The following is a 10,890-nucleotide window of genomic DNA, read 5'->3' as shown; positions in this document are numbered from 1 at the left end:
ATAAAATGAAGATCATGAAAGAGTACTTCTGTATTAATGATTGAGTGTATGTTACAGTAATCAGATAATGGCTATATCAGCTTTCATTAGAAGTCTCAAGAAACCCATCTTTGCTATGCATGATAAACTAATTTCTTCTAGATACTTTGACAGGATTGTTGATTAAAGTCTTAATGTTCACTTTATATCTATAAGGCCAATTGTTTTTGGGTCAGTACTGCTTTGTGTAACAGCAAACATGTATATTAAATGGGCTTGAGAAGTGTTAAGGAAAACTCCACATACCGAGTGATCTCTACCCTAAAGTATTTGCATAGGGGGTTTATATACTTACATACATACGTACATACAGATATGTATACACATAGATATATATGCCTACATATGGTACGGGTATAAAAGAAATAACCCTGTTACTTGATCCCAATTATCAGCTAAAATATCTTGGGCCATTAAGAACCAAGAGTAATAAAATAATAACATTAATTAAAAATGGGCATTTCTGTCATCTTGCTTAGGATAATGCTTTTGCAACTTGAAATCAAGCACATTCAGCAGAGCAGGGATAACATACAGAATTTCAAGCATGGAGGTGTATTGGTCCTTGTTCAACTGGTTGATAATATCTCTTGGTCTGCCTATAGCATGTTTTAACAAGATCTCTGCGCTCAGGGCCTTGTTTCTTCTGTTCTGCAGATGCAGTGTAAAGCAGGTATGTCACTGCTCAAGGGGGCTAAAGTTACACCCAGAAAGGGTTGAAGCACTGACTGAAACGTGACCGTCATTCTGAGCACGTAGGAAGGAGTGCAGGGAATTGGCTGGCATGCCAGTGCGTGAGTGAGAGGAGAGAGGGCTTTCTCTGGGGGCTCATCTCGGCAGCACAGCACCGGCTGCCATGATAACAACTCTCTTGCTGGCAGGAGAGAGCAACTTAAAATATTTGTGTGACGGCACATTTGGACAGGACTGCACACGCATGAGAAACAATAGCTATCTTGTTGAAACAAGAAAGTTTGCTCATGTCCCTTGTGGCACCTTCTGTGTTTTGTTCTGCCCTGATTTTCCTTTTAAATCCTCACAATACAGTTTATCCACATTTCTTCCTCTCTTACCAGCTTTTTATTGTTTGCTTTTCACTGTGTTTATTCTTGTTCTTCCCAAGTCCAGTAGCTCATATTTTGTTGCCATTCTTGGGATTGTAGTGTATTCTTCTGACCATGCGCTGGCATCTGGGATATCATTTCCTTTTTCCAGCATACTCTTTCTTGAACCTCTGTGTCCACAGCTGTAAGTAGGTGAATATTGAAAGCACCCATAACTGGGGTAACAGTGATAAAATGATGGAAACTGGTATTATCTAAAGCACAGCAATAACCTTTTCTGTGAGACAATACCTGCTGCTGAGTGTCCTGACTTACAAAGGAGGTGCTTAGTTGTGGTCATCCAAGTGACAGACACTGTGCTGTCAGCTTCCAGCTACCTGCAGCATCTTTTAAACCACCTGACAACTGGAGCAGCCAGCTGCCCTTTGCACCCCTATTCATCTGTGGATACCTCTGAAATTAGAGAAAGAAGGAAGTTCTGGGGACATCGACAGAGGATCAGAAGTACTCCTCTGGGGTCATCCATCAGTCCTACGCTGTGCAGCATGTGGAGTTCCATTTTTATGCCTTCTGACAGTAAAGGCAAGGGCTGATTAAGATGACCTCAGGGAACAGTAAGGGAAATGACCATCCACTGCCTACTGGTGCTTATTGTAAGTTAGAATGATGGCCTGTAGAAGGATACAAGTGCTTCTGGCACTGAGACCATCTTTGAGTCATGACTGATTGTCATTCTTCCCAATGAAGCCTTAACCATAAATAGTAGTAGTGTGTGAAATCAAGTATTTTAAAAAAATAAGCTTATTCCAGATGAGCCTTAACAGTGGAAATGTGACAACAGAAGAGGTGAGCAAAGCATTAACAAAACAGGATAGTAAAATATACACATCTTTTGTGTATATTTAGAGTGTGAGTACTGAGGTGATAACAAAATCTCTGGCTATTTCAATGAGAATGTAACCAAAGCTATACATCACAACTACAGAGAAAAGACTTTTCTCTAGAGAAAAAATCTTACTCAAATTTCTCTTCCTATAGAAATTAACTGAAGCAGCTGCTATTGTTTTCTTTTGTTGTTTTATGAGGTAGTAAAAAAGTTTGCTGTACTTCCTATTTTGGTTTTGAATGCTCTTTCAGACTAACAGGACATGGAATAGCTTGATGTAGCTATCCTGGGCATTCCAGGGCCAAAGTCATGGCTTGGTGGTATGAGCTTGGTTTCTCATTGCTATTATCTACCAGAGGTGTTTGATCACGGTGATATGAAAATCTGGCAAAAGATGGCTGTCGTTCATCTGAAGATGGTGTTAAATTGACAAAACTCTGCTTTCTAATTAAGTCTTTACTCTCCCCAATTTATTAAATATGAAAATGTAACTATCTCATCAAAAACTTACATACAGAGGTAAAGCAAAACCTGTCACTTCCAAGACGAGTACCACAATTCAGAAGGCAGCCAAGCCCAGAGGATAGAAACCTCTAGAATTTTCACAAAGGTCAAAGACTGAAGGACTCAAAAGCTAGGAGATGCTCTCTTGAGTTTATCCATGCAATCCTTACTCTACCAGCTTGCTACATACACCTGATGGCATACTAGTCTCTCCACAGGATTGTTTCCTTATTTAGTCCATGGTCCCTTCTCACCATCAGCCTTTTCTTCCTTCATAGAGTTTCCCCAGCTCCACACTTCCATATTCCAAAATTTCTACAGGTTATCTCTGTGATACCTATGTACTTCTCAAGCATCAACAAGTCTGTCTCCATATTCTAGAACTGGGATCATCCATGTTTTGATAATTTGATAAGAGAGATCACTAAATTTGAATGCTCTGTGGCTGATGGTGGCCTTTTGCTACTGTCATATCACTTAGCAGTTCCAGTACAGGGAATGTGTTTACTGAGGGAATCTTTTTCAAAGATCGGCCAAAAAGAGACACTTTGGAGAATTTTTCCCTCTTTCACTTCTAACAGTTCCTCTGTGTGAACTAAGATTTCTTTTTTATAGCTCAGAAATTTGTGCAATTTGGCCAAATGAGGTATGTTCACAATGATCAAATTTTAAACTTTTTGCTTCTAAGTGCAAAGGCATTACAGCTCCTTAGAAAAGTAGTTCTTAAATAGTTATTATTTTAGCACAGAAAATGTGTTAGTTAAGAATGAAGTCTGGAAACCAGCTGAATGGTTTTAGAGACTGCATACCTCTCAAGCAGGGAACTTTTAGTTCAAAGAGGTGAAACTTGACAAATTGAGAAGTATCTGAAAATAGGGCCCAAAAGGAAAGAAAAACTGTCAGCCATCCTGAACTAGCTGCAATGATTCAAACCTTTCTCACAGGTTTTTTTGGGACATGCAAGCCCTGAAAGAACAAACACACTTTCTGAGCAGCTGCCCCAGAGGAGTGTTGGTACAATGCCATTTGACAAAAACAGAATACATCCTTAGCACTGAGGAGCCCAAAAGCTGATTAGGTGAACAAGCCCACGCTTACTGTCTACTGGCCAGGGAATGCTTATTCTAAACCACCTTGATAGCTGCTGACATGACATCTCTGGCTTGACATTTAGATTCATACAGCATTCACAGGGTAAAAGCCACTCCAGCCCCAATCCAGTGAAGGGCAGTTTTTAAGAAACATTAAGAAATGAAACTGTGGCACCAACGTGTGGGCTGTCAGCCAGAGAGAAGAGAGATGCTGAGGTGGTCTAAACAGACCCAGGTGGTTTTAGTAGCCAGCTCTTTAGACCCAGGTTTCAGAACTCCCCTTCTTTGTCCTATCAGGATCCCGATATCAACAGTAGAAGGATCACTGTGGGTTTTGTTTTTCCTAGGCACTGCTGTTTCTCATCTGGCAGCGTTCTATCAAATGCAGAGCTGCAGTGTTGACTTGCATCAGTGACGGATCGAGCCCTCTGGGAGTCGGCATAATTGGAGATCAGCAGTCTGGAATCCTGCGCCTGAAGAATCAGGAAACCGGCTGTACCTGACACAGAATCAAGCCAGATTCAAAGTGATGGGAATGTTTAAGCTGTGATAACTTTTTAAAAAAATCCCTCTGCTACATAATTTAAGTAAATATTTGTAGGTGTCTGTAATAGGGGTAATTGCTGCATTTCCTTTCAAACAAAAGCAAGGAGTGCAGTTTTCAGTAATGTGAAAGAGAGGCATTCTAATGGATGGGTTTATCCTGATTTTTCTGGCAGACAGTGCTTTTCAGCAGTTCTCAGGTGTCTTTTCTTGCAGCACACAAAAACTAGTTTGTGCTTGGACTATCCCTTTACTGATGCGAGAACTCCAGAGTAGCTGGCAAGTAGCGAGGTGTCCCCCTTCATCAGAGAGCTGGGATGGGCTGGCTGCATGTGTGGAAAGCAGCAGGGGTAGGTATGAGGGAGTGAACAGGAGGTGTCTGGCTGCAACCACGAGGAGGAGGAATGGTACATATGTGCCAGCAGAAAGGTGACCATCTGTAGAGGAAGGAAGGACGGTGCCTAGCACTGCTGGAAGTCACAGAGATGAACTGCAGCTCAGAGCGGCTGGATTCGGCATCATGGCAGTACAAACAGACAGCTTTCAGGTTAGATTGAAGCCCAGGTCCCAGAGAATCCGTGAAATAATTTGTAGCTCAAAGGATGTCAAAGAGTTATGAGGGATTCCAGGCAACGGGGTGCAGGTGTGCTTTTATTGGTGTGGATGTACAAGACATTTCCATATGTTTTCATGTATTTCTTCCACCAATGAAATAAAAAAAGAAGTTGGTTTGGGAATTTTGAGAAAACTTCTGCATCTGTTCTTCAATTTACCCCCGTCTCAGAAGAGAAGGACCATATATTCAGAGTGCCCACAAGACTGGTGCTAGAAAAAAGGATGTGCCAGAAATGTGTTTCTTCTTGAGGGTAGAAAACAGCTGAGCCACCATTTCCATTTTCATCAAGGGGTGAGGCACAAATAGAGCTGGTGGCAGGTAAAGGCACATGGTCCTGAATGAAAACCTACCGCTTCCTTTGCAAAGCAGGAGATTTCCTACTGAAAAAGTGAGTGGAGCGGTGGCAGCTGCTTTTCCAGTTGCCATCCATAGTTCTTCTGTAGCAGAGGCCCACACCCAAGGTTAGGCTGCTCAGGACATGTGCCACATGGACCACCCAGAGGAAAGCCAGAGTCACAGCGCATGTGGTCTGGGACATTTTAGAGCTCTTGGCCCCAGCAGAAGGAAACCCAAACACAACAACAGAGTCAGAGTCTAGCCCTGAAAGTGTATCTGTGGGCTTTGGGAGCCCTAGGAAAACAGCACACAAAAAGAAGGAGTAATAATATTAGGAAAAACAAAATACCCGGCTAGAAGTCTGTAAGGAACTGCTGCATTCCCCAGGGGCTGGCTTTGACTCCTTTTTCTAATTCTAGTGCTTATAATACTTAATGGAGCAGGGTAGGTTTAAAGTGGCCAGTTTGCAGATACACACTAGAGTCAGTAACAGAATGAACAAGAGTTTCTTTTTTTTTTGCAACTTTCTTTCAGAACAACCTAAAAGGCAGGGCAGTTCCCATGTTACCAATGTTACAACATACTCCTCTTCCTGCATTCCTGCTAAAAATGAAGTAGGAATGGTTTCTGAACGAAAAACAGAGTCTGTGATTTTTAACTTTCTGTCCCTCCCATCAAAGCAGTGATTATGGTGAAAAGGACAATCTGGAGTTGTTTTCTGAGGACTCGTCATGAGATAGTTGTAGCTGGAAGGTTGGCTACCTCACTAATAAACACCTGTACATTTTCCACTCTTACAGTCCTCCTTGGCTCCCAGGCTCAGGGCAGAATGTAGGATAAAACAGATGTGTATCTGAAAACAAAACAAAAAATAAACACATACACATACAAACAAACAAAACAAAAAAAACCCCAATGACACCCCCCAAACAACCAAAACCCCCCGAACTCCACTAAGCAAAAAGATTTCAGAGAAAATCCATCTGAATTGGATTCCACACTTCTTCCTCAACACCAAAAAAGTGTACAAGTTTCCAGGCTGGAGCAGAAAGGTTATATATAGCACTGCAATTTAATTCACATGACAATTAAAAAATACATGAAATGGTCTTCTTTATGCATGAGAAAAGATTATCAGAGTTTTCCCCCTTTCCTCTTTTAGCTTATTAAAAATGTAACTCCTTCAAGAGTAATAAATTAACTCGGAAAGGATTACTTAAGTGAGACACAGGTTGTGATTAAAGGAAGTTTGGAGTTCAGGAGAAGTCTGTGTTTGAAAAACGTCCTCGGTGTTTGGAGTATTGCGTATGGCTTTTGACAACTAATTTGGGAGAAAAGTGGTAGGGAATGAACCTCAACAGAAAAAGCTCTTGTTTTTTGTCAGTTTGTGACATTACTGAAACACTGTTTCCCCTCATTTGTATTCTCCCTCCCACCCCCCCCCCCCATAAGTTTGGTTTAAAATGTATCAAAACAGAAAAGACTTTGAAAAAGGCAGCAGACCTGTCATAAAGGATGACGCTAGCTAGTCGGGAGGTTACACTTTATTATGTAAATCCATGTTTGGGGGTATTTCAAAATGCATATAGTGTGGTTAGAAGCAGCTAATTAGTTCGATAAACTGTACTGGTTCCAAATAAAGCACACCAATCCATAACGTAAATGTCAGGAGCGCACCTTCTTGCAGATCTGCAACTCACCTGATTAACCATAACTGTCCCTCTCTTGTACCAGTCAGTCTCACTTGTTGGAGCACTAACCACAAGGCTGCTGGTTCTTGCCAAATCCCACTGCTCAAATCCATCTCATCTTGCTGCTCCTGGGAAAATGTTCCTGCAGCGCTTTCCTGTGGGTAATTCCCTAAAACTCAGCACCCCAAGCTTGAGTTCAGATTGGCGTGGAAGGAAATAAAACTTCAGCCTGCACATAAATCCTTCACTTACATATAAAGCCAGTGAAACGGTACAATTTTCTCTTCTTCTTCTGTAATTTACACATGGCTAAAATGATTTTCCTGGCAGAAACATCCATTTCTTAACTGCTTAGTGCCCACACTGGCAGCACCGGGCTGCAGCAACGGCTCCGTAAGTGCCATCACTCGCTCCAAGAGGAGCTGGATGAAGAACTTGTGACGCATAATTTATTTGGTGAATATAGGCCCCTTTTTGTGCTTGCAAGAACTCTGGGGAAGGCGAGTGGGCTTGGTTGTTTTTTTTTTTTAATAGTTTGCTGAAATTCTTTAAGGATCTGCTGTGTGTTTGCATGCAATCTCTGTACGTCAGTTGCTTGTTGAGAAAAGCGTTTTAACGTTGGCAGTTCAGGTGCGGGGGTATGCGTGGCCTGCCCAGACAGGGGCCATGCACCTCCTGGGCTCTGGCACAAGCAAAGGGCAAATGTGGGGAAAGCGCTTCCAATGAGTGCCGAGACACTTGTGTAACATCTACGGTTCAGCTGGCTCCAATTCGCCTAAATATGACTGAAATCTGCAGCACCTCACGCGTCTGAAATAAAAAGCTAATAGCAGGCGTGGGGGTGGTAGTCGTTAGAGACGCGCAAACGCTCGTGAAAAATGCCACGCTGACCGGGGCACCGGCCTCCCGCTCCAGCCTGCAGGGGCGGGCCACGACGGGGAGGGCCCCCAGCTCCCCTCCGCAAACTTCCCGGGGCACAAACTTTGCCGGCAGTTCCCCGCCCGCCCGCGGGGAGGGTGACAGGGCGCAGCGCGGCGGGGCGCGCCCTGCCCGCCGCCGCCCCCTCCCCTTCGCTCCCCTCCCCTCCCCTCTGCGGCGCTCGGCGGCCCCGCCCCGCCGGCAGCCCCGCACCGGGCGGCCGCGGCCGCAGCGCCCCCGCCGCGGGAGGGGGGCGAAGGGGGCGGAGGGGGCGGCGGCGGGGGCGGCCCCCCGCGCTGCGCCGCGGCCCGTGCGCGCCGCTCGGCGGCGGCGGCGGCAGCGGGTGTCCGCATCCCTGCGTCCTCCCGCCGCGCTCCCTCACCTCGGCGGCGATCGCCTCCCGCCCCCGCCCTCCCCTCCCCTCCCCCGCACCGCCACACGCACACGCACTCCCGGCGCTGTGTGCGAGGGCGGGCGCCGGGAGACGGGCGGCGAGCAGCGCGCCGGCAGAGGAGACCACCGCGCACACGCACACACACACATAGACACACACACGCACACTCCCTCCCGCCCTCCCTCTGTGCCTGCTCCTTCCTCGCCCCCCGCCGCCTCCCCTGCTCCCCCCCTCCTCCTCCTTTCTCTGCAACGGGCGAGAGAGGGAGAGGGGGGAAAAAAGCCACTTACAGGTATTTGTTTAGTGGATCGGCGGCTTAATTTATCCCCCCTGCCACCCCCCCCACCTTCCCCACCGCCCCTCGCAGTTTGTTTACAAGTATCAAAGTTGTAATTGAGGAGCTGCCAAGGCACATCTGGATATTTTTCTTCTTCTTCTTCTTCTTCTTTGTGTTAGGGACTGATGTGCAACTAATTAAAGGCAGACAGGCTGGTAGCGTCTGCACGCTCAAGCCCCCCCAAATAAAGAGCCTGGTAAGTGACTGGTTTGCTTCCCCCCCCTCTCTTTTCCCCCTTATTCTTCGTGGGTTGTTATTTTTGTTTTGGTTTTTTTGTGTTTTTGGTTTTTAGGTTTGTTTGTTTCTTTTTAGAGGGGTCGTTTTTTGTGTTTTTCAAATTTTGTGGGTTTGTCGGGGGCTCTTTTTTTCCTGTTGTTCTTGTTCTCTGGGATCGTAAAAGTAGATTAATGCTAGACTTGGGCAATAAAAGGCATCGCTGTATTAATTTATTAATTAATCTGCACCCGCCCCTCCTCCTGAATGTTAAATATGACCTTTGATCTCTCTGTCTTTGGCAGAGCAGATATGCAACATTGAACATGTACAGTCACATTTAGCTTAAGCAGGGACAGAATCGCAAAGCCCGGCTAGCAATTTCTATTTATTTATTTCATTCGCAGAAAAGAGAGCGATAGTTAGTGGGGGAGGGAAATCAATAACTGCGTCTCGGGTACCCTTTTCATGCTCCGGAGATGCATCGATTAAACAATAATGACCCGGTTGGTGGGCACCATCATTTTCTCGCTGGTGGCAATAAACCCTGAGAGGGGATCGCGGGGAGAGAAAAGGTAGCCAGCGAGGGAAGCTCTTGTGGAGAGAAACCACTTTAATGCTGGGGGGAATAGGGCAAGAAAATGCGTATGACTTCTGGCATAAAAGGCTGAACGCTAACGTTTTATTCCTTACCAGATGCGGGGCTTTCATACACATGGCTGGCAAAACTAGTTTTATTGAGTAGTTGTTATCGAGGATATGCAGCTACGTTTTCCTTTCTGGAAACGGGAGAGGTTTTTTTTTTTTATTTTGCTGTATGCAAATCCTTCGCATCCCTCCACGAGACGATGCTTAGCCTAGAGCTTTCCGGGGCAGCCTTTGTATTGCCACTAGACCTCTGAAGGCAGCGAGAGTCTGGGTTTTTCCCTGACGTGGAAACACAGAGGTGGCTCCTGCGGGCTCGGGGTCTTTTTTTTTTTTTTCCCCGACGGAAAGACGCCCGCCGGTCCCCAGTGCAGCGGGGGTGAGGTTCCTTCTGTAGATTTACGCTCCCTTCATCTGGATTTGTTTACATAAAGCCCGCTTTTTAGTGCACGACGTTGGGAGAAGACGAAGTTTTTGCACTCGGTAGGTTGGGCTGCAAACGGTTCATTAATCTAATTATGATCGTAATTACCGTAATTGATAACCATTTTGAACTAAACATACCGGAGTCTGGAAACTAGACGTAGCCCCACGACTGCCTCCCGAGTGAGCGTTTCTGATCGATAGCACTACATCAGAAAAGATGCTGGAAATATCTGAACTATTCAGGTAGAGCATCTGGAAAACAAAGAGGCAGTGTTCATAAACTGAGGGCTTTTTAAGTTATGCTTATGTTTTGCTTTAGTTCGCGCAGGCTGCCATAATATACCTTCCTCATTGCCATAAACTAAAATATCCCCCTTCACCTCCCGGGGGAAGAAGGGGGCGGTGGGAAATAAAACGGACGCCGTGTCCTTAGCCCCCTCCTAAACTTTCCTAGCCCTGAAGCAGAGAGCCATCTTTCCCCGCTGAGGGCTAGTTCAAGCAGGTACAGCGACGTGCCCTCCCGAGCGTTCCCAGGCTGTCTCTCCATGAAGCCCCCTGCCCCGCAGAGGGGCTCTGCCCGTCTCGGGGGGTGTGTGTGTGTGTCCCTAGCCCTCCCTGTGCAGCCCCCGGCGGCGGTGGCGGGGAATCCTCCCCGAGAGGCTGGGATAAATACTCTGTCGTTAGTACAGCTGCAGGCGCCGGGATCACGGGCTGTGAAATTGCTTAAGTATTTTTTTTTTAACCTAGTCCCGTCCCCCCCGTGGCCCGCAGGCAGCCCCCCCGTGCCCGGAGGCGGCGGGGAGCGTCGGGGGGGGCCGGTGCCGCCGCAACCAGCGCCCGGCGGAGCCAGCTGTGCCGGCAGGCAGCTAATGACCGGCGGGCGCAGAAGGACACCGTGGCAGCTGGCGACTCCCTCCCCCACCCCCCTCTTTTTTCATTTTTTTTTTCCATAATTCCTTTTATTTATTTCCCCCCCCCTCCCTTTTTCCGTGCCTTTTCATTTTTCCCGGTGCTGGTAGGTGGGCAGCACGCGGTCCCCGTGTCGTGTCCCCCCGCCCCCACCTTGTCCCGGGACCGGGCTTACTCTGCCCGGGCCGCCCCTTCAAGCCCTCTGCCCGCGGGTACGGCGGCGTGTGCCCCTCACCCGTGTCGTGCCCCCCCCCCCCCCCCCCCGGGGTGGCCGTGGG

At 46.8% G+C, this 10,890-nt stretch overlaps 1 protein-coding gene across 4 annotated transcripts in view; it reads left to right on the top strand.

The window, feature by feature from the left end:
* Window positions 1-8,059: 8,059 nt before the first annotated feature.
* The window catches only part of CXXC4 (CXXC finger protein 4), a 28,941-nt gene continuing 26,110 nt past the window's right edge, over window positions 8,060-10,890 (top strand). Inside the window, exons 1-2 of one of the 4 annotated variants that reach the window (XM_064652028.1) lie at window positions 8,060-8,374; window positions 8,539-8,615. The gene's annotated coding sequence lies outside the window, so the exon portion shown is untranslated. Of the gene's footprint in view, window positions 8,616-10,522; window positions 10,719-10,890 lie in introns of those variants that run through there. The other 3 variants (XM_064652031.1, XM_064652029.1, XM_064652030.1) reach the window with 3 other exon arrangements.

The sequence above is a fragment of the Pseudopipra pipra genome, chromosome 4 (genome assembly GCF_036250125.1).
Source record: "Pseudopipra pipra isolate bDixPip1 chromosome 4, bDixPip1.hap1, whole genome shotgun sequence".
Classification (NCBI taxonomy): Eukaryota; Metazoa; Chordata; class Aves; order Passeriformes; family Pipridae; genus Pseudopipra; species Pseudopipra pipra.
The sequence above is the reverse complement of the archived record's forward strand: the minus strand, read 5'-3'. Positions and strand labels throughout refer to the sequence as shown.